The sequence below is a fragment of the Leopardus geoffroyi genome, chromosome A3 (assembly GCF_018350155.1).
Source record: "Leopardus geoffroyi isolate Oge1 chromosome A3, O.geoffroyi_Oge1_pat1.0, whole genome shotgun sequence".
In the NCBI taxonomy this organism is placed as follows: Eukaryota; Metazoa; Chordata; class Mammalia; order Carnivora; family Felidae; genus Leopardus; species Leopardus geoffroyi.
The window spans coordinates 133,050,973-133,073,225 of NC_059336.1; the positions used below are offsets into that span (position 1 = coordinate 133,050,973).

The following is a 22,253-nucleotide window of genomic DNA, read 5'->3' on the forward strand; positions in this document are numbered from 1 at the left end:
GTTTATGGGACGTGTTCGCTCGTCCCGCGGAACACTCGCAGGACGAGTTCCTCGCAACCCGAGGTTTCACCGTATTCTGGCCACCTCTGTTCCTGCAGCTTTCATCCCCCCCGAGGCAGCCCCTCACCCCAAGCTTCCTTGGGGTCCCTGCTGAGGCTCCGGCTGAGGGTTTAGAGACACTGCTCTCCTGAAGCCCCTCTGAAAGGAAGGGAACGGACTCTTCCTGGGCGCCCGCAACGTGCCCAGCTCTGGGGGCTGGGGACCTGGGATGCGTCCGACGGGGCCCTGCCTTCAGGAAGCCTTGAGTCTTAGTCCTCAGCATGCAAGTCAGCACCCGCATTCCCTTGACACAAACGAGAAAGGGCACCGGAGGTGGGGCTCAGAGCGCGCCCAGGGTCACACAGCGGGAACCGGTCCCCGCGCACTGGGGGGGTGTGCACACGGCTGCCCATCCCCCTCCCCCCGGGCTGGGGTGAAAGGCAGGTCTGCGCGGGGACTCTCGCCAGCCACTGGGGGGGGCCTGCCTGCCGTTTCCTGCCCTCACGGGCTGTCGCCGCCCCCCTGCCGAGCTGAACCAAGACTCAAGTCCCGGAACACCTTGCGTTCAAAACGTGCACCGTCGTCCCTGGTTGCGCTGCATGACATGGTCACCTTTAGCTGTCAATCTCCAGTTTGCTCCCGCTTAATGACGATGAGTCCTATTCCTCTCTCCTCCCGGACGGCTCCTGGAGCCCTCTTCCCTCCCAGGCTGTGTTTCCCCCTGACCTTTTCCACCGCCCGTGGAACTGGCCAGACGGGCCGCCCTCGAAAGCAGGGCCACCCACCTCACAGACACCCTGTGAGCGGCTCTCTCCTCGGGCAGCGGGGACGGGCCGGCAGGATGCTGAGGGGAGCGTGTTCTAGAGCCCGTCAGCGAGCCGGTTGGGGGTCTCGACTCTACCGCCTGGGCCACTGCTGAGCCCCCTGTGCTGTGTCCTCACCCGAGGAGTGGGAATATCGACTCTGCGCCCTCCCTCATGGCCCTGGGGCACGAGGGGCACTCAGCACATCTTGTATAATAAATGCCCAACAAAGACCAGGTATCCAGAGGGATTCGTGTTTCCACGGTAGGACAAAGCCTCACGTGGCCAGGCCCGGGATCTTTTGCATTGTGACTTCTCACGCAGAAGCTTCCGGAGGATTCAGGAAGCACCTCCAGGGAGACCTTCTTCTGTTGGGAGAAAGGAAGCCCACCGGCTGTCTCCTCACCTGAGCCTCTCTTCAAGGATTCGGCACGTTTGGGGTGGTGGCAGAGGGTCCAAACGCCGGCCCACGACACCCTCCCCACCCCCACCCTGGTCCCAGGCCCTGAGACCAGCCGCCCCGGTGCCCCCAGGCACGAGGCTGCTGCGAGCTGACGAGGCCTGGGCAGGTCAAATGTGATGGACGGATGTTGGCACCCCCCGCGCCGCCCCACACCAAGTTCACACACGGAGGCCCTAATGCCCAGTGTGACTGTAAGTGGAGGTGAGGCCATCAAGGAGGTCATTCAGGTTAAATGAGGTCAGGAGGGCGGGGCCCTGACCCGACGGAACTGGCGTCCTTATAAGAAGAGAAAAGGCCACCCGAGGACACCGTGAGAAGGCCACACGTCTGCAAGCCCGGCAGAAAGGTCTCGCCAGAAACGGAATCTGCCGGCACTTGACCTTGGGCTTCCAGCCCCCCGAACCATGAGAGAGAAATGTCTGTTGTGCCTTCTGTAAGGTAGCCTGAGCTGAGACGCTGAGGGGACGTCAGGGTCCAGGCAGGACCACCGGGTGGCCCTGGCCCGGCCCGTCGTGCCGCTGACACCCTGGACCCAGCTCAGACTCACCCGAGGTGGGAGGGGAGCGGGCCGGGTGAGCGGGCTGGGGGCAGCGACTCAGAATGAGAGCGGATGTGGGAGGTACACGGCGTATCATCCACAAATTGTCAGGGCAGCGATCCCCACACTCGCGGGGACATCGAGGATAAGACAACACACAGATCACTGGGCCCCCAACTCCTGGAGCTTCTGACTCAGTGGTCTAGAGGGGCTCCGGGGTATTTTCATTTCTAGCAAGTTCCCAGGTGCTGAGATGCTGCTGCTCCGGGAACCCCACTTTGAGAACCACTGAGGGAGTACTGAGGCCAAAGGTCAAAGTCAGAGAGCAGAGGGCCCCCGTCCGTTCCTCCATCCCCGGGTGCCATCGTGCAGCCGGGACAGCAATGACATTTGTCGAGCCCCACGATGTGGCTGGCCGGTGCATGGGCTAACTTAATCTTCAGGACGAGCCGAGGAGGTGGGCACGACCACCGCCGTTTTACAGACAGACCCCAGCTCAGAGAGGTGAAGCGACTTGCCTGGGGTCGCCACAGCCCCCGCCTTTCCCGTCCTCCGGGTGGCCCTCCATCACTGTGGCCTGGCACGCAGGGCACAGCCACGGGCCCCGGAGCGTCTCCCGAGGGATGTCAAAAACAAGAGAGCAGGCGGGTCCAGATGCAGAGAAAGCCCTTCTCTCTGACCACCTGGGCCCCCGGGTTCCTGCCGGTTTCCAACGGTAGGTTAGAGGGATCTGCATTAGTGTTGTGCCACCCCCTCCCGGACCGTCCCCGAGGGCCGTCAAGGCACAGGCTAGGTGGGAAGGAAGGTGCGTGTCCCCTGCCGGGGCGGCCGGGGCGGGAAGCCGGGTCCCACAGACAGAGCCGTGCGCCACGGGTTTCTGTGACAACCCGGCTGCAATTGTCCATAATTATAATTAACTTCAGAGTTGATCATCCTCCTGGACCCTTCGGCCGGGGAAGGCAGAGGAAGTGCTCATGTCTGGGCCTCTGGGTGGCTCCTGGTCCGGGAGCCTTCGGGGAACAAGATTTGGGAAGGACGTGCCAGGCACCGCGAGGGAACCATGGGGCTGGGTAAAGATCCCCCCAGAGCCTGACTGTCAGGGGGCCTGCCACCCGGCACTGCATTTACCTCCTCTGAGGGGGAGGGGGCCGGGGCGCAGTCACGGGCACCAGAGCGTGACCTGGGCGGTTCAGAACACAACCTCTCCGGGACCTGAGAACGCAGAGCACAGAAGACGGGTGTCCCTGTACCCCTGTGGAGGGTGGGGGCTGGCCCAAGGTAAGGAGAGGCATGGTGGCCAAGGCCCAGCCAGTCCCCTGTCCCCAGGGACAGTGCCCTGTCCCTGCCTCAGGGCACAGGAAGTCACAATGATGGCTGCTATTCACAGAGCACTGACTGAGTGCCAGGCCCAGAGTCTAAGCCCCACAGACGCACCTGACCCCAGGAAAGCCCTCAACTACCAGACGCACTTGGCAGATGGGCAACTGAGGCACAGAGAGGTCAGGGGCAGCGTCCAGGCTGCCTGACCTCAGCTCTGCTCCTGTGGGCCCCAGTCTCGCTTCTGACTGTTGGGGCCCACCGAGGCTTTGGTTGGGGGAAAAGAGAACGCTGCTTCCAAAAACAGTTTGAAAACCAGTGTTATGGTCCAACCTCCCCCCTTTACAGAAGAGGAAACTGAGGCGCAGGGGGGTGAAATGACCCGTCCTCGATCACACAGCTCTGAGTCCATACATCAAAGGCGAGTCAATCAATAGAGTCATTGATTCTAATGACTTACAGCTTTATAGTGATTCATAACAGGTGGGATTTTCTTTTTTAAGATTTTGAAGATTTCTGCCAAGTGTAGGCTAACTCTTCTGTACTTGACCGCGGAACATTCTAGGTGTGTTGAACTTGCTCTGTCCAGCTCCCCACTGCTTCAGATGGAGGAAACGGTCGGGGGGGGGGGGAGAGTCAGCCTGGACTGCCCACCCCCGGAAGGAGAGACCGCCGGTCAGGTTAGGGGGACGCTGAGGACAGAGAGGGGAGGGTGAAGGGTGAGGGATGAGGGAGGAGATAGACAGGGGGGCTGAAAAGCAGGGAAGGGGAGACTCAGGGACGTGGGAATGTATACTGGCAGGAATTTTTCCACCCCAAGAAAGGTATTTTCAGGAACGTATTTGGTATACTTGAGAACAGTCATATTTACAGAAGACACGAACGGCTGGAGTTGCTTAACAATCCGTGCTTGGGGAGAGGAGACAAAGCGTGGGGACAGAGATGACACAGGACTGGTTACATATTGATCCCTGTTGAAAAGAATGGTGCGTCAGGCTCATTATATTATTCTGTTTGTGTGTGTTTGAAATTTCCCAGCATAAGGAAGCTTTCTAAAAGCATATAGTCAATGCATTCCAGAATTTTTAAAGAATAGTTTTCTGAACACGGCTCTCTTTATGAGAAGAGTAGATTAATGAACTAATGCCCTCAGCCTTCCCCACCCCTGTGTCTCTCACTCCCCATTCCTCTCTCTCTCTCTCTCTCTCTCGTCCAGGAGTCAGCAGCCAAGGTTAGCAGCTGCATACTGACGTACTGATTCCTCTCTGTCTTTCCTCCAAAACATTTGTTAAAATACTGGCACAAAGGAAAAATAATTATTGGTCAACAAAACGTCACAGAAACCTTCCAAATCTATCCCATCCTGCACAGTTTGCTCTAAACGTTAGAAGTTTGACAACTTGGCCATTTGTCCAGTGGGCTTTGCCTGGTCCCCTCTGACCACACTGGTCATCTCCACCCTGGTCCTCACGGTAGAGACGGGGTTAACACCCAGATGTCTTCTCTGGACATCTGTGCTACCCTGATACCCGTAAAGCTGAGTTGGCATTGTTATTATTTGGGAAAGCCTCCCCTTCCCGGCTCGGTTTCCCCATCTATAAGAGAAGTGGAAAGATGAGACGCTCACTAAGGTCCTCGCAGCACCAGGACGTGAGATGCTCAGCACTGACCTTGGGGCAGGGACAGCGGCGTTACCGGGCTGGGGTCCGTTCTGGGAGGCAGAGAGGGCTCGTGTCTCCTACTCCAGCCACGTCCAAACCTTCCCACCCGGCCCTCCCGTCTGGGTCCCCCCGTTCCCCCCGTCTGCAGCCAACCCCAGGAGTAGCCGAACATCCCCAAGTGGGAGCCTCCCAGTTGAGATGAGCAGCTGTCCCAGTTAGCCCGGTCTGAGGGTTCCCACAACACCGGGCTTTTCGGTACTAAGCCTGGGATAGTCCCCGTCGACCTGCTCAGGCCGGTCGCCCTGTTCCCAGGCAAGCTGGCTGCATATATTGTTAGCAGAGAGGGGTATTGGATTGGAAGCAAGTTAAAGCTGTGTTGTGATTACCCAGTTTGGGGAGATGAAGGGAGCGGAGGCTGTTTGTGACCTGTAAGCCTCGCGATTAAAAGACAGCAAAACACCAGGCCTGTGCTGATCAGGGAGACCCAACCGCAAGAACATCTGCGTTCCTGGCATCACTGAACTTGGCCTCTCTTAGGAAAAGGCAGGAAAGGCAGAAGAGCCTGTATGAAGAGTCCCGCCTTCTCCGAGTCCACCAGCCAATGAGAAACAGAGCCCGCTCTGCCTGCGGAACAAGAAAAGTGACTTAACCAGGGAGGGGCTGGGGCAAGGCCCAGGGGGGACCTGGGAGGTCAGTCGATGGTGCCTTCACCCCACCGGCCTTCCAGAGGCCATAGTCCGAGGCCACGTCCGCCCCGAGGGCACCTGCCAGGACCTGACAGGCTCGGGCCCAGCCGCGGCACGAGAAGGTGGTGGGGACCTCCCCGCTTCTGAGACGGCCTGCATCTGAGTGGGTTCTGTGACAGTGTAGACGTGCGTCACGAAGTAAAGAGCAGGTAATGCAGACAGCTCCCCTCCCCTTGCTCATCACCCCTTTGTTTCCCCTGGAAAACGGGGAAAGTGTGAGTGGCGGAATGTTCAAGCCTCTCTGATTAGGTGGTGCCCGGTCAGAATATATGACCGGCAGGGGCGTCTGGTGGCTCAGTCTGTTGAGCGTCCGACTCTTGGTTTCGGCTCAGGCCACGATCTCATGGTTCGTGGGTTCAAGCCCTCTGTTGGGCTTAGGGCTGACAGTGCAGAGCCTGCTTGGGATTCTCTCTCTCTCTCCTTGCCCCTCCCCTGCTCCATCTCAAAAATAAATAAGCTTAAATATATAGAGAGATATATATCTTTCCAAATAATAATGACTGAAGCACCAAAGTTATGAATTGCTTATCTTTATTTCACCCCTGTAGTAACACTGCCTTCTCCCAGCTGTGGTCCAAACTCGGGGCGAACTCTAACCTGGCCAAGCCTACATGGGTGAGTCAGGCAACCGCCCGGCTGTGGGGCTGGGGAAACCTGAACCAGGACCCCGAGGGAGGGGTGGGTGTGAACTCGGGTCGTTCTGGGCCAAAACAAACCCTAAAACACAAGCACTAGAACCCGTCAGGTGTGAGTGTGCCTGCAGCCCGAGATCATGATGAAAACTGGAAAACACTGTTTTTAAATTGTTTTAACATGTATTTATTTTTGAGAGGCAGAGAGAGACAGAGCATGAGCGGGGGAGGGGCAGAGAGAGAGGGAGACCCAGAATCGGAAGCGGCCTCCAGGCCCTGAGCCGTCAGCCCAGAGCCGGACGCGGGGCTTGAACCCACGGACCGTGAGATCATGACCTGAGCTGCAGTCGCACGCTCAACCGACTGGGCCACCCAGGGACCCCAAAACCAGAAAACGTTTTGAGTGGAATCGTGAACGGGGCAAACCACGAGGAGTGCATGTGCAGCCATGCTTACCGGGAAATTGGTGGCCTTCCGTGCAGAAAGGAAGGACGGGGAAGCCATGCGCTCGTGGTGACGACGGGTGACCACTGAGGAGGCCCTGAGAAACGGACGCGATTTCCCAATCGCTGTGTTGCACCCCTGAATCTAACATGACGTCATACATCAACTCTAGTAAAAAAAAAAAAAAAAAAAAAAAGATAAAAATTTAAAAAAAGCAGCAAACTCAGGTCCATCTCAAAGAGCTACAAAAGAAACCGCGAAATAAATCCAAAGAGAGTAGAAGGCAGGAATAAAAATAAGAACACCAATTGGTGAACTGAGAAACAAACAGAAGCAGCAAAACCTACAGTTGGTTTCTGGAAAAGACGGGTACCTTCTGGAGAGCGGGCAGAGGAGGAGTTCTGACAGCTACGGATATCCTGCGGGCAGCTCGGAGCTGAGGCTCTCACCGGCGGCGTGTCCCTGGGGGGCTTGAGCGACCTGCCTACGTCTGCTTCTTTGCCTCAAAGTCAAGAAATACGACGTTGGGGCGCCTGCGGGGGGGGGGGGGTCAGTCGGTTAAGCGTCCGACCTCAGCTCAGGTCATGATCTCACAGTTCGTGAGTTGGAGCCCCGTGTCGGGCTCTGTGCTGACAGATTCTGTGTCTCCGTTTCTCTCTGCCCCTCCCCTGCTCATGCTCTTTTAAAAAATATAAAAAATAAGCTGTAAAAAAATTATTTAATGAAATGGTTAAGATAGTAAATTAAAGAAAGAAAGAAAGAGGGGCGCCTGGGTGGCTCAGTCGGTTAAGCGTCCGACTTCGGCTCAGGTCATGATCTCACGGTCCGGGAGTTCCAGTCCCGCATCGGGCTCTGTGCTGATGGCTCAGAGCCTGGAGCCTGCTTCGGATTCTGTGTCTCCCTCTCTCTCTGCCCCTCCCCCGTTCATGCTCTGTCTCTCTCTGTCTCAAAAATAAATAAAAAAACGTTAAAGAAAAAATTAAAAAAGAAAAAGAAAGAAAGAAAGAAAGACAATGTCTGCGCCATCAGCTAATATGAGAATCGAATGTGGCAATTGTGCACGATGTGTCCAGCAGGTAATAGAAACCGAGCGCCTCATAGTGGCTATTGTCACGGTGCTGATGGGGGTTGTGAATGTTCTGTCAGAGCTTTGGAGGGTTGCGGGGCGGGGGGGGGGGCACCGGGGGAGGGAGGACTAATCCCCTCCTGGGAACGGCCAGGGAGGACTGCCTTCCAGGCTAAGCACTGGAGAAGGAGGCCTGGGAAGAGGTAGACAATCCAGGCTGGGAGCCTAGTGAGCTTGGAGGCCTGAGGCCCGGCCTTTCCCCGTGAAACATGGCCGGCGGGGAGATGGGCCTCCCAGAGCCCCGCATCCCGAATCCCTTGGGCCAGCTGCCAAGCAGTGGGCTGACATTTGAGGCCAAGGTGGAGAATACAAAAGGGCCGGGCTGTGGGCTTCGGGCTCCTGCATTATGCAGCAGGGGTAAATAATGGATAACTTGGAACGGGGTTTGTTTTTTTTAACCATTTCGTTCCTGATTTTTGCCCAGGATGTGGAAGACACAATGAGCTTACTCAGCCTGTCTCTAGAGGGAAGAGAATGATTTAATGCTGATGCTCGCTCCAGGCTGACACGTTGCTTTCAGCTGGAAACAAGGGAGCAAGTCTGCAGCAGACGAAGTCAGCTTGTCTCAGAAGAAAGGAGTTCCCGTGGGGCTCTGCGCACTTTCCCAAAGGCCTCAGTCTACCCAACAGGCGACACCCACTCGACATTTTCCCAGGTAAAGAGAATGGGATGTGTCTGGAGCTGGATGCCTCTAGCCTGTAAGCTCGTGGGCCCTGCCTCTGGGGAGAAGGGGACGCGACCCAGAGTATCCTCTGCCCAAGTCCGTGGGCCCCACCACCCCACGGGAGGGCCTCAGTGGGGACCCTCTCACAGGAAGGCCGATCGGGGTGAAATGTCGTCCTCCCCTGAGGAAATGGGTCTAGACCTAGGTTAGAAAAAGGGAGGCTCTAATCCCCAAAAATGAGGGATGGGGGCCCTGAGAGGCCATAATCAAAGACTTCAGGGTCGCAGAAAGAGTTGGCACTGGAATATGTCACCAACAGAGTAGCCTACGAACTTGGGCTCCTGCAAATATAGTCATGAGGCAACCGCCACATGATCCCGCAATTGCGGGTTTGTGATCACACGGAAATCGGTCCACCGATGTTCACAGCAGCTCTACGTGGAACTGGCAAAACCTGGAAACAACCGGAGTCCTTGAAAGGGTTCATGGTAAACACACCGTGGCACGTCCATGCCAGGGAACGCCAGTCAGCCACAAAGAAACACCGTATTGATTCACCCAACCACCCGGTTCGTAAAGAACTGCGCTCGGTATGAACAGCCAATCCCCAAAGCCTACGTGCTGTTTGAGTCCATTTACAGAACGCTCTTGTGAGGACAAGAGTATGAAGATGGGAGGTGACTGGGAGCAGAATGGTGGCAGGGAGGGACCTGCAGTTATACAGAACAGCCAGAGGGACCCTGCGATGTCGGAACTGTCCAGGGTCTGCTGTGATGGTGGATCCACACACCTGCGCAGGTGATAAAAGTACACAAAACAGGGGCTCCTGGGTGGCTCAGCTGGTTGAGCGTCCGACTTTGGCTTAGGTCATGATCTCGCGGTCTGTGAGTTCGGGCCCCACGTCAGGCTTTGTGCGGACAGCTCCGAGCCTGGAGCCTGCTTCGGATTCTGTGTCTCCCTCTCTCTCCGCCCCTCCCCTGCTCACGCTCTGTCTCTCTCTCTCTCTCTCAAAAATAAACAAACATTTTTTTTTTAAAGTGCATAAAACTAAGTGAACACCCACACAAGTGGGTACGAATAAACCTGGGGAGGTCTGAGTGACACGGGTGGATTGTATGGGTGTCTATACTGAGGGTCATGTTATACTAGCATTTGCCAAGATGTGACATCGGAGAAAAGTGGATAAAAGGCACACTGGGTGTCTCTGGCTTGCTTCTTACCCCTGCCCGGGAGTCTACAATTATCTAGAAATAAAAGCTTTAGCTTAAAGAAATTGTTATGGGATATTGCTCGGTGCAAAGGACACACCACAAAACCCAATGTGTATTATGATCCGTACACTTTAAGCCCTCAAAATGGACACCCATCTACTAAAGCCAACCCCCCCCCTCATGACCATGCAATCCCCCTCCTAAAAGCATTCCCGAGAGAAATGCAGGCATGTGACCACCAGAAAATACGTACAAGGTTAATAACAGCTTTATTCACGGTAGCCAACGGTTGGAAACAATCCAGATGCCCATCAATAGTAGAACTAATCGACTGTTATGTTCACCCAACGGAATCCTTAACTAAAAAGCGCGATCCAGAGCCTTACACATGGAGGAGTGTCCCTGATAGGATGATAAACAAAAGAAGCCAGACACAAAGACCACAGACCGTGGGGCTCATTTATACCAAGTTCGAGAACAAGCAAAACCATTCTGTAGCGACAACAGCCGTTACCCAAGGAAGCAGAAGGACTGCCTGCGGAGGGGGCCCCCGGGGCCTCGGGGCGCGGGCAATGTGCCGCGTCCTCATCAGGGTGTATATACGTGTGAAATGAATCAAACCACACGCTTAGGACCTGTGCACTCTGCCGTGTGTGTTATACCTCGATATGCTTTTTTAAACAAGAGAAGAAACACGCACGCCTAGATTAGAGCGCAGAAAGCGACGCGGAGCGGAGGGGTCACCTGGAGGGACCCGCATCTCCCCCGTCCTGGCTCTCCGTCTCTATCTGTGGCGTGACAGCCGATTCCGGGTGAAGCTCCAAAGGGCACAGAGGGCCCCCGGGGGTGGGTGGGAGGGGCTACTCCATTCCTGCAAGGGGGTAGCTGGGGGAGGCCTCTGCCCAAGGGAGGAGGGGATGGCGGGGGTGCTTCAGAATAGAAAGCTGCAGCCGGGCCCCTCGGGGGCCCAGCCTGCTCCCGGGACACCTGCTGACCCCAAGTGTGAGCCCTATGGCAGCACTGGCCGCTACCATGCACATTGGGAGAGTGGTGGAGGAGAAAGGGGACCCCAGGAAGAGGGAAGAAAGAAAGAAAGGAGCTCAGAGGAGAGAAGAAAGAGGAGAAACAGACACGACCACAGCCAGCGTCCCCAGAGCACTGCCCTGTGACCCACGCCTGCCAGGCAGCTGGAGGTGGCGGGCTGTCGCCACCCATAGTCTCGTTTGCAAATGAGGAAGCTGAGCACAGGGTTTGTCACTTGGCCCGGGACTTCACACGAGTAAGTGACAGCTGCGTTGGAGCCCAGGCAGCCAGAGCGCGTGCTGGAGAGCAGGAGGAGGAGGAGACAGCAAGCAGAACGGGGCTCCAGAGGGGTGGTCAAGGGAGAGGGGGAAGGACACTCAGTCTTCTGTCCAACAGGTGTTTCCTGAGCACCTCCTACCTGCGGGCACTCCAGGACAGCGCCCCGGTGTATAATCAGGGTGGCTCCACGGGCAGTGACCCCTGCTGTCACCCAGGCCCGGTGCTTGGTTCTAAGGGTCTCCACGTTTTATTCCACAAGTTTTCTCTCCAGTCCTGAGTACAAAAATGAAGCGGTCACCCCCAATCCCTCCTCCCCTTCCCAGGATGACGGTCCAGAGGCTGCACCGGCAGGTCAGAAGAAAGAGGGACGGGGGCCCTGGCCAAAGCAGAGAAGCTGAGCGTCTGCCGCTATCACGGGGAGGGTTGGGGAAAGGGCACGGATTGTCCTTTAAAGCTGCAGAGGCATAACTCAATTCTTTTTACAATTTCATTACTGGAAAAATCTATCGGCCCCAGGAGCATTCTGCTCACAAAATTGAACAAAAAACAAAAGGGCATTCGCTGTGTCTTCCCTGAGCTCTGAGTTGAGCTGGATACCCATAAATCACTGTCAAGGAGAGAAGGGAGAGCCTCATTTAGCTTTGTCCCCGCCCGCCCAGGTTCCCCCAGCACAGGAGGCAGCAGAAGCCGCAGGAAAGCAGTGTGCCCTCCCCACAATGGTGTGAGGAAGGGATCGGCGCCCCCCCCTTTAGAGCTAAGACACTGTAACTTGTCCGGGGTCACGCAGTGACCATGTCCCCCTCTCAATATATTCATGCTACGACACATTTTGATCTCCCAAAGGAGCTGTGCTGCTACATTTTTGCTCCTGGCCGACGGGGGAGCCCTGCGCCCGGAGGAGCGGCCCCCCAGCCTTTAGACATCACCGAAGCAGAACCTTCTCCCACATCCTTCCAGATCCCGGCTGGGTTCGGGAAGCATTCACAAGGCCACAAGGCCTCCCAGACGCCACAAGGCCAGAGTTTCCGTCTGTTTTGTTTGCCACAAAGACCCTGTATCCAGACAGCACCTGACACACAGCGACACTCAATAATTTCTAATGAGAAAAACTATTCAAGGGATGTTAGCTCCGGAGAAGTGTCCATGACTGTTCCTGCCTCCGCCCGGCTGACCGGCTGAACTGCCCCGTTCCCCAGGCGAGGACGACGTCGTCCGGGGAGCTGGGGCATCACTAGTCCTGACCCAACACCCAGGACAGCTCCTCTGTGGCTCCTGAATCGTGCGTCCCCCCCCCAGGCTCTGACAAGTTCACGGGTCCCCTCTGGAGCGCTTCAGAGCACCGCCTAACACCTTACTCAGTCCCTGTGCAGTTCCCTGACAGGCCCCTTCTCCGAACAACTGCAGGATCGCGGGGAGGCGGGGGGACACAGAGCCTTGGGGGCTGGAGTGGGGGCGAGACTCAGGAGGCCTGAAGGCCCTCAGGAAACGCAGACAAGCAGACACATCCTGGCTTCTCCGTTCAGAGTTGCCCACGCCAGCCGGTTTCCTTCTCTCCCTTTGCCGCGTCTGCCCTATAAACTGCGTGAAGATCCATAGAGGGTCTTTTTTTTCCCTCTCTTCCCAAAACTCTGTTGTGCCTTCTGTAATCTCGTCAACAGCCCAGGGAGATAGGGGAGAGGGGACCAGGGTGAGGAAGCTGGGTCGAGCTGCAGGCAAGCGGCCAAGAGTTGGCCGTTGAGGCCAGGTAGTGCCCTGCTTCCGACCCGCTGCCTGAGGTCTGTGCTGACTCACTGCCTGAGGTCTGTGCAGGCCTCGCTGCCTGAGGTCTGTGCAGGCCCCGCTGCCTGAGGTCTGTGCAGACTCGATGCCTGAGGTCTGTGCTGACTCGATGCCTGAGGTCTGTGCGGGCCCCGCCGCCTGAGGTCTGTGCTGACTCGATGCCTGAGGTCTGTGCAGGCCTCGCTGCCTGAGGTCTGTGCAGACTCGATGCCTGAGGTCTGTGCAGACCCCGCTGCCTGAGGTCTGTGCTGACTCGCTGCCTGATGTCTGTGCAGGCCTCGCCGCCTGAGGTCTGTGCAGACTCGATGCCTGAGGTCTTTGCGGGCCCCGCCGCCTGAGGTCTGTGCTGACTCGATGCCTGAGGTCTGTGCAGGCCTCGCTGCCTGAGGTCTGTGCAGACTCGATGCCTGAGGTCTGTGCAGACCCCGCTGCCTGAGGTCTGTGCTGACTCGCTGCCTGAGGTCTGTGCAGGCCTCGCTGCCTGAGGTCTGTGCAGACTCGATGCCTGAGGTCTGTGCAGACCCCGCCGCCTGAGGTCTGTGCTGACTCGATGCCTGAGGTCTGTGCAGGCCTCGCTGCCTGAGGTCTGTGCAGACTCGATGCCTGAGGTCTGTGCAGACCCCGCTGCCTGAGGTCTGTGCTGACTCGCTGCCTGATGTCTGTGCAGGCCTCGCTGCCTGAGGTCTGTGCAGACTCGATGCCTGAGGTCTGTGCAGACCCCGCTGCCTGAGGTCTGTGCAGACTCGATGCCTGAGGTCTGTGCAGACCCTGCTGCCTGAGGTCTGTGCTGACTCGCTGCCTGATGTCTGTGCAGGCCCCGCTGCCTGAGGTCTGTGCAGACTCGATGCCTGAGGTCTGTGCAGGCCCCGCTGCCTGAGGTCTGTGCTGACTCGCTGCCTGATGTCTGTGCAGGCCTCGCTGCCTGAGGTCTGCGCAGGCCCCGCTGCCTGAGGTCTGTGCAGACTCACTGCCTGAGGTCTGTGCAAGCCCCGCTGTCTAAGGTCTGTGCAGCCCCATACCCTGTAATGAGAGGCTCCTCGTGTGCCTGCTTGGGGCAGAGGGGGCTCCAGATGACCTCTCTTCTGATGAGGCCTGGGCCCTGCACCTCAAAGCAGCCCGTAGCCCCGAGGCCCCAGCCTCTGCCCACAGGGACTCTACAGGAGGCCGCCTCTCCTGGCCTCTCATTTTGTGCTCGTTTTTCAAAACAGCCTTCTGTCTGGCATCTGATTTCTAATCAGGCGTTTGTCTCTTGTGCTTTCAAGGGGCTGTGGCTGGGAGGGAGCGGGGGCCCAGGCCTCCTGCCCTCTCTGCTGCTAGGAGGCATATGGGAGCCTCACAGTTCCTTCTGGCGGAGAGGCAGGTTAGAAGGAAAGTGCAGGGAGGGAAGAGAGAGACCCGGGCCTCAAATGACCCACCTCGCAGCCGGAGCCCGTGCGCATCCCCATCACAGGCCCAAATTGACTGCCAGCCGCCAAGGGTAGCTGAGCTAATCAGCCAGCCAGACACCATCTCCCTCTGTCTCTGTCTCTGTCTCTCTCTGTCTCTCTGTCTCTCTCTCTCTCTCTCTCACACACACACAAACACACACACCCCGGACAGGAAAACAAGACTAACAGCATGGTCCATCCACTCCCTCCACTTCAGCATCTGTGGCTCCTACTGAAATGCCCACTCAGTGCCCACGGGCCGGGCCAGGGGCCGCCGGTCCCGCCACCGGTGAAATCAAAGCCGGCGAAGGGATTATGCAGCAACCTGGCCAAGAGACCCTTTCTCAGGAGGGAGGACATCTGTTTCCAAGATAACCAAGCCAACTCCCAAGGCATGATATATTTATGTTCTATATCTCCAGCCACCTGCTCAGCCTCCAAAACAAACTCCAGGTTCCAGCCACGGAGGAAATGTGACAGTTAAGTGGGAAAATTGCAAATGGGTCATTCTAGGAGCTGGAAAACATGATGATGGTTCCAGCAGGGGCAGGAGCTCACGGCTGGGGAGATGGGGGGGTGGGGGAGAGTTTCCTGAGCACTCCTTACAGCGGGCAAGCCTGCGGAGAAAGGCAGTCCCACCCCTTCCCTCCAGAAAGTCTGAGCCTGGGCCTCAGGGCACCCTGGGAGCCGGCCTTCGTGGCAGGAGCCAGGGCAGAGCTCCCCGTGTCCTGCAGTAGAACCTAGAACCAGGCAGGCAGCCTGAGGCGTGGGGGAGGGGCTGTGCCCCTGGTCCCTCTCGCCTTGGGTACCGCCCTGTCTCTACAAACTGGATGTCAGCCGAGGCCTTGGGGACTCACGGGCAAGCCAGCTCAGAGGTCAACCACCTTTACGGCTGTTTGAAAGGAGGATGGTGAGGCAGGGGGGGAGCGGCGTGGAGATCCACTTGGACCCCCCACAGCGGCTGTGAAGATTATTTGAAAGACATTTGAGATTCAATAGGTACAGAAAGAAGCCTTTGCAGAGCTCTCCTCTGGGCCCGAAACTGTCATAAATCCCCTCCCCGGGGGAGGAAGAGGCCGGAGAAGATCCGCTGCATAAACAAACATCATCACCAGGGTCTTATCTCCTATTTTGTTCCCCTAAAGGCCCAATGGTCTTTCCTAAAAAAAAAAAAAAAAAAAAAAAAAAGAGGCTCTGTCCCTCCCCTGTGAAGTCTAGAAACCCCTCGTTACTGAGCCCCCTCCTCTTTTCTCTGGTTGATCCGTCCGCTGTCAGTTACATTCACGGGCCCCAACCACGGAACCCGGATCCGTGGAGGAAAAGGTTTTCCTCCCCACGGTTTGATGTTGCTGCTCTGAGAGCCGTCTCCAAGAAAGCCCTGGACGTAATTCCTCGGCGCAAGCAGACAAGGGCTGATCAAATGCGCAGGGGCAGTGGGCCCCCGTGGCCTTTCCAGGGAAGAGAAAGCAGAACAGCCACGATCACCTTCAATTTGGAAAATAGGCGCGGGCAGGCCATAAACATTTGCCACGAAGATCTCGAGGCAGGAAGGCACGGCCCGAGCGCACCCCGCCTGCGGGGTTAGGGGCTCCTGGCCCAGATCCCACCGCTCGGGTCTCCGCTGGGCTTCACCCGATAGCCAGCCAACCCGCCTTCTCTTGTCCTAGCCAGTGAGGCCATTCCCTGCCACCCGCCACGTGACCCACAGCCCGGCCTGACCCGCCGTGGTCTGGGGACCTGGGCTCTGAGCCTGGGAGGACTTTGCTGCACCCGTTTCCTTTCCCCCAGGAGGATCAGCCCCCGCCCCGTCACGTTCCCTGGGCCTCCTGTCCAGGCTGCTCCTCCTGGCTCAGGGCGCAGAGCAGGGACGGGTGGAGCCAGGAGGCAGGAAAGCCAAGGGAAAGAGGATCTTCACTGTTGCTGTGTCTTTTGTCGCACCCTCCCGGCTCTACACAGCCCGTCGGTGTAAAAGACCGGAGGCAGGACGCTGCCTTCCCCCACCCCTGGGCCCAGATGCACCCGGTCCCCTGACAGACCCACACGGACACACACCTGCCCTCCAGGGAGCTCCAGTCCCCGCCCTTCCTAGTCTTACCACCAGCTGTGCAGGGCACGGTCAAGGGCACTGTGGGTATTTATGTCGTGGGCCTGTATCTGTCAGCCCCCTGCAGCCCGCAGGGCCAGAGGCGTGGAGCTGAATGGTGAGGTCCTGGAGCAGGGGCAGGGCGAGAGGAGCCTTCCCAAATCCATCCAGGGCCTTCATTCATACTCGTCATTCACTTCTCACTCACTCGCTCCTTCATTCTTTAATTTGTCCATTCGTTTGTCTAACGATCGTTTCCTGAGCGTTCACGATGCCAGACCCGGGAAAACCAAGACAAGCACCAAGCAGCGGAGGCGGTGCCACACGGGGGCTCCCGTAACGGGGTGCCCAGAAGGGGCGGTGCTCCAGGGGAGGCCAGTGCCGGGCCGGGGTGCCCAGAGACCGCGCGGTGCGGGCGGCATCGGAGCCCTGCCTTGAAGGAGGCGGTGACGGACAGGGGTCAGTGCGAGAGCATCAAACAGAATTTTACACCCAGTCGCAAGGGCACGAGCTCTCGTTCTTGTTCTTGAGGAATCTGCCGCCCTCAGCCCCTTGCAAAGTGAGGGGTGCTCCTCGCGCAGACACCCCCAGTCCCTTACTGGGCGAGACACCGTCCCTGTCCCGTGCTCCGGCCTCACGGGTGGCGAAGCCTTCCCCCAAAGGCTGTCAGCAAATAGGCGCTCTCATAACCAAGTCCACATCGTGAGATGCCCGGACTCACCTCGGGGTTTGGCAGATGACAAACAAAAGCGGGACACCCCCCCCCCCGGCCCCCCATCGGCCACTGCGGGGGTAGAGCGTGCAAGGTCAGCCCCGGCCCCCTGTGCCTCTCAGCTGGCTCCGGTTTCGTCAGCTGGAAGGTGGGATCGCCGTCACCCCCCTCCTGGGGCAGCTGGGAGGCTTAGAGGGGACCCGGATCCTGAGCGCCTCGCCCACCTGCCATGCAGTGGGCAGTGAGAAGCTGCGGAGTCCCTCACCTGCCTGACCCCGAGAGAGGCCCCTGCTGGGACAGCCTGGCGTCTGGGGAGGGCTGGCAGCCTGTGAGGGTCCTGTTGGCCGACAGAGGTTTGCAGGGTATCGGGAGGCTGGCAGTGGTTCCGGGGGCTGAGAGAGCGGGGCCAAGGAGAAGGGCCGTTGCCCCCCACCGCGGGGCTCTGCGCAGCCCCGGCGGCCCAGCGCGTCTCCCCCGCCCCGGCAAGCTGCCCTCTCTGAGTCTCACTCACCCGCCTCTGCTCTGCAAGGCCTGGTTCATTTCGAGGAGTGATTTTAATCAATTAGATGAAGTGTCAAATAACTGCTCTGCTCTGCTCTGCTCGGGAAATGGGGCCGGTCGTCTTTCCGGCTTTATTGAAAAGGCATGGAGGCTGGAACTGTGCGTCCCTGGCGGGCGGGAGCAGAGGGGAGCTGCTGGGGCCGGAGAGAGCTCCCTGAGCGGGGTCCCATCGGCTCCACGGCAGCCCCACTGTCCAGCGACCCCGCCGGGGAGGAGGGACCTCCAGACCGTGACGGCCCCGCCAAGTGCCCACCGCCGGAGAGGGTCCTCTACGCAGAGCCCAGATGTGCCTCCGTCACCCCTCCAGCAAAATGGGCGCGAGAGGTCACGTACTCGCGGCAGCCAACACGGCCTCGGACCACTTATTCGAACGAGCCCAGTGTAGCTTTTCCCAGGCCTCCTCCGGGAAGGATTCTCCTGGTCCGGTCGTGTTTTCAGCTCCTTCACCGCCCCGATCGGCCAGCAGAGGATACTAGTCATGGTAACCGTGAGCCAACGGGGCCCCGAACTGGGAGGTCCCACATTTGGTCTCAGCCTCCTCCCAGCCACGGGGTTCCGTGAGGGCCGCACCGGGAAACGCGCGGGACCACCTCCAAAACGTCCTCCGAAGTGTTGAGATTAAGAGAAGCTAAGAGGGTAAGTGTTCTCTGAGTGGGCAGAAACACAAAGCCTTTTGTTCGAGGAGCGGCCAAAGGATAAAGAGATAAATGAGGATGCTTCTTCTCGTGGCCGTGGCCGCCCGTGGCAACCTGTCCCTCCCCCCGCCCCCCGTGAGCCTCGCTGACAAGGCTGAGGCCGCCTCACATCCCAGGTGGGGACCAGGCTCTGCGCAGCGGGACTGGCTCCTCTCTGGACCGGGTTCTCTGGCCACTCCTCCATCTGTCTCCTAAGTCCCCAAACTTAGAAGTAGCCCTGAGGGCTGTCTCTTCTCCCCAGGGGTGGTTTCCAAAATCTGTGACCGTTAACATCATCCAGCCCCGCCAGAACCCAGGTTCTGATCCTCTCATTTCAGCCCCGCAGGAACAGATTTATCCCCACCCACATCACCCGCTGGCACGTGTGGATTGTATAGTGTGAGCCTAAGCCATCAGATCATGATGGTGACACTGCTAAAATTGACTGGGCACATACTAAGCGCTGGTGCCTGCTCTAAGTGTATTAACAAGCACCCTTCCCGCCACGCATGGTTGGAGTGAGAAACAATCGCTACTGAGAAATGAGGCAACTAGAGATCAGAGTGCTGACCGCACACAGTCGGTGAGGGATGGGGCCACAGGCGGACACAGACGCAGACTCTGTTGTAACACTGTTACCTCTCTCTAAGGGGGGAGAAATCCATTGGAATATGTTCTCCAGGCTCCATTTAAAAAATGCAGAAAAAGCACACACCCCGTTCAGAAAGACTTCTGTCCAAACAGCCACACACACATACACACACACTTTGGTTGTGGAGAAAATGCACTCACACGGACCCTCATTTCCTAATGCTGAGCAGCGACCGTGAGCGTTTGCCGCCTACTGGGGGTCCCGCTGTAATGTAGCAGGAAACAGCGACTCAGGCCAAGGAGCATCGCTAATGTCACAGCGCTCAGAAGAGGCAAAGCTGGGACTTGAACTTCCGTGGGACTTGAAGTCCAACGAGGCACTTGCCTTAGAACTAGAAATGTTCCTCTCATCCAGGCGGAACACAGGAGGGCGTGGTGGTTAGAAGCGGCCAGAGGACCAGGCTCTGCCCTTGACTGCTGGAGCTCTCTCCTCCGGCCCTTCTGGTACCATCTGCTCCGGGCCCGCGGCGCCCACCTGTCGTTCCTGTGATGAACGGGCTCCATATGCGCATTCTGCACAGGGCTCGTGCTGCAGACCTGGGGAAACTGAGACCCCAGGGGCTAAGAGACTTGCCCAAGGTCGCACGGTCGGCCCCAACAGCCCGAGGCGTGCCACACTCCTGGGCGCTCCTTGTCCCGGCCCAGCCTCTGCTCCCTCCTGGTGGAGGCCATCCCAGCCCCGCCCCCGCCGAGGCAGGCCTGGCAGATGCGCCTCTTTTCTGCTATTTCTTCTCCCAACTCTGTGCCCTCTGGTTCCCCCGGGAACAGACTGACATTCACCATGATTAGCTCGCTTCCCCCTCTACCCGCAGCCAAGAGCTAATTGTCCTGATCTTCTTCCAAGAACGGTCTCTCTGAATAGCCTTCGCAGGCACAATTAGGCAGGTTCGGCCTGGCTTTCACACTCCAGTTCTGAAAAAAATCAAATCAGCGAGGAAGCGGAGCCTCTCGGAAGTTCTCTGAGAGCTCCTTTGTGCGGGGAACAAAGCGCACACATAATTACCTGCTTAGCTGATGAGCACCGGACCCCAGGGCCCTACTTGCAGGAGAGCTGGTCCCACTGGCTCTCGCCCCCCGGTGGCGGCTGTTCTGGGGAGCGGCCAGCTGAGTGCACCGATCTCCCGGAACGGTGTGTGTGTGTGGGGGGGGGGGTGGTGGTGATATCCAGAGGTCCCCTCCCTGGGCAGGCCTGGCCAGCTGCAACCACAGGACATTATCACTGGAGAGCCCAGGGGCGAAATGGTTGAGTGGTGACCCCTGCAGGCTAACAAGCCCAATCCCCTCCCTCTAAAGCTGGAGCCCTGAGGTCAAACAGCAAGTTCAGGCAGAACCCCAACCTGAACCGGGTCTCCCTGGAGGTGCACCGGCTTGCGATGACCACTCAGCTAGTTTAAGACGCACGGCCATTCTGGGCGCCTGGCTGGCTCAGTTGGTGAAGCTCCGACTTCGGCTCAGGTCATGATCTCACGGTCCGTGAGTTCGAGCCCCGCGTCGGCTCTGTGCTGCCGGCTCGGAGCCTCGAGCCTGCTTCAGATTCTGTATCTTCCTCTCTCTCTCTGCCCCTCCCCTGCTCACACTCTGTCAATCTCTCTCTCTAAAAATAAATAAGCATTAAAAAAACACTTTTTTTTAAATAAAAAAAGATGCACGGCCATTTTTACCAGAAAAAAAGGAGGGGCTTCCAACCGAAGACAATGATTTTTCCCCACCAGTCTGATGCACGGAACATGAATCAAATTGTGGGCGGGCCAAGGAAGCGATTGCCAGTCGCTTCTCTGGGGACATAGAGGGATCCTTCATCTCTAAGTGGAGACACCGAGGCCCAGAAGGAACTGGTCCAACCCACGTAGCCAGTAAATGGCAGAGCTGAGACTCCTCATACATCCCCTCATTCCCGGGCCAGCACTCACGACCGACATCGCTGAGCCCCAGCCCCCCAATCTGTATCTGCAGTCCTGGCGAGATGGCACGTGCCCAGGTGCACAGGGCTCAGGGGGAAGGAGACCGATTCCAGTGGGGCTCCCTCCCTTGGAGTGGCCTCGCTCTCAAGCTGCTAGGCCCTACGAAGTTGTTGGCTGAGCCCAGGACTCTGAAAGGGCAGCTCCACACTGCAATCTGTAATCTGGCTCCCCCTCTCTGAGCTCTGCGCCCCTGGGCGAGACCCTGCCCTCTGGGTTTCTCCATCCCTCCTCTGTAAAATGAAGATGCTACCTACCTCCCGGGGCCGGGAAAGTGCCTGGTCCAGGCTGCCATGTGACGCGTGTGCAGTGAAGGTCATGCCCAAGTGTGTTTGGGGAATGTCCCATTCGACACCAATAAAGCAGCCAACAAAGGCTCTGAGCAGTCCCGCAGGAACGAAGCCTATTTCGCTGTTTCAGCCGCTGTGATCCCTCAACCTCGATCCTCTGGAGCTGGCTCGTTTTGGCGGCACTATTAAGATCCTGCTTTCGGGGCGCCTGGGTGGCGCAGTCGGTTAAGCGTCCGACTTCAGCCAGGTCACGATCTCGCGGTCCGTGAGTTCGAGCCCCGCGTCGGGCTCTGGGCTGATGGCTCAGAGCCTGGAGCCTGTTTCCGATTCTGTGTCTCCCTCTCTCTCTGCCCCTCCCCCGTTCATGCTCTGTCTCTCTCTGTCCCAAAAATAAATAAAAGTTGAAAAAAAAAAATAAAAATTTAAAAAAAAAATAAAAAAAAAAGATCCTGGTTTGGACAACGTCGCCGGTGCCCTGCCCCTCGGTGGGGTCCTCATGGAAACACCTGAGTCTGACGTCAGCATCACCAGCCCAGAGAGGCTGGTGGCGTTGTGTGTGGAACCGAATGGGAGGAGAGGCCCAGGGGTGGGCTAGACCCAGGAGTAGACACTGAGCCAACACTGCCAGCCAAGGGGACTGGTCATTGGAAGAAATGAGGAGCTCAGTGGGTACCCCTAGTGCTGACGGGCAGGGATCAATGGAGAGTGAGGCGTGGAAGGAGCCCTCGGGGGCCTGAGGGAGAGACGCCCAGAGCTCCCTCCTGTCTCGGCACCAGAGCACATGGGGACCACTACTCACAGCCCCTTGACCACTCGGGCTGACCCAAGGACAGACATCTCCACTCACGAGGGGCGTGGTTCCTGTCCTATTTGGGGCCACAGACCCCTTTGAAAATGTCACCCATTGCCCACCTCACCTCTTAGGACCAGATGTAAATAAAAACGAGGGCCAGATGTGGTGCCCATTTGAAACTGACATCCGTCCCTCAGCCCGAGAGTGTGATGCAAACGACACATCGGTGGCAGCATCCACGAGGCGGTCCCATCCAAAGGGCTAACACGCCCCCACCAGGCCCCCCGGGCCACAGCTCTCCCTGGGTCATCGTTGTCACTACTAGCTGGTTGTCCAGCGGTGCAGGTGCTGGGGAGGGGGCCCTGCCGGGCCTGCCGGG

General features: G+C 58.0%; 1 protein-coding gene across 2 annotated transcripts in view; it reads right to left on the reverse strand.

Annotated features, from left to right (window-relative positions):
* Nucleotides 1-3,606: 3,606 nt before the first annotated feature.
* RRM2 (ribonucleotide reductase regulatory subunit M2) overlaps nt 3,607-22,253 on the reverse strand; it is a 47,127-nt gene continuing 28,480 nt past the window's right edge. Inside the window, exons 11-12 of one of the 2 annotated variants that reach the window (XR_006703850.1) lie at nt 6,656-6,811; nt 3,607-4,131 (exon numbers count right to left, since the gene is read on the reverse strand). The gene's annotated coding sequence lies outside the window, so the exon portion shown is untranslated. Of the gene's footprint in view, nt 5,446-6,655; nt 6,812-22,253 lie in introns of both variants that reach the window. The other variant, XR_006703849.1, reaches the window with a different exon arrangement.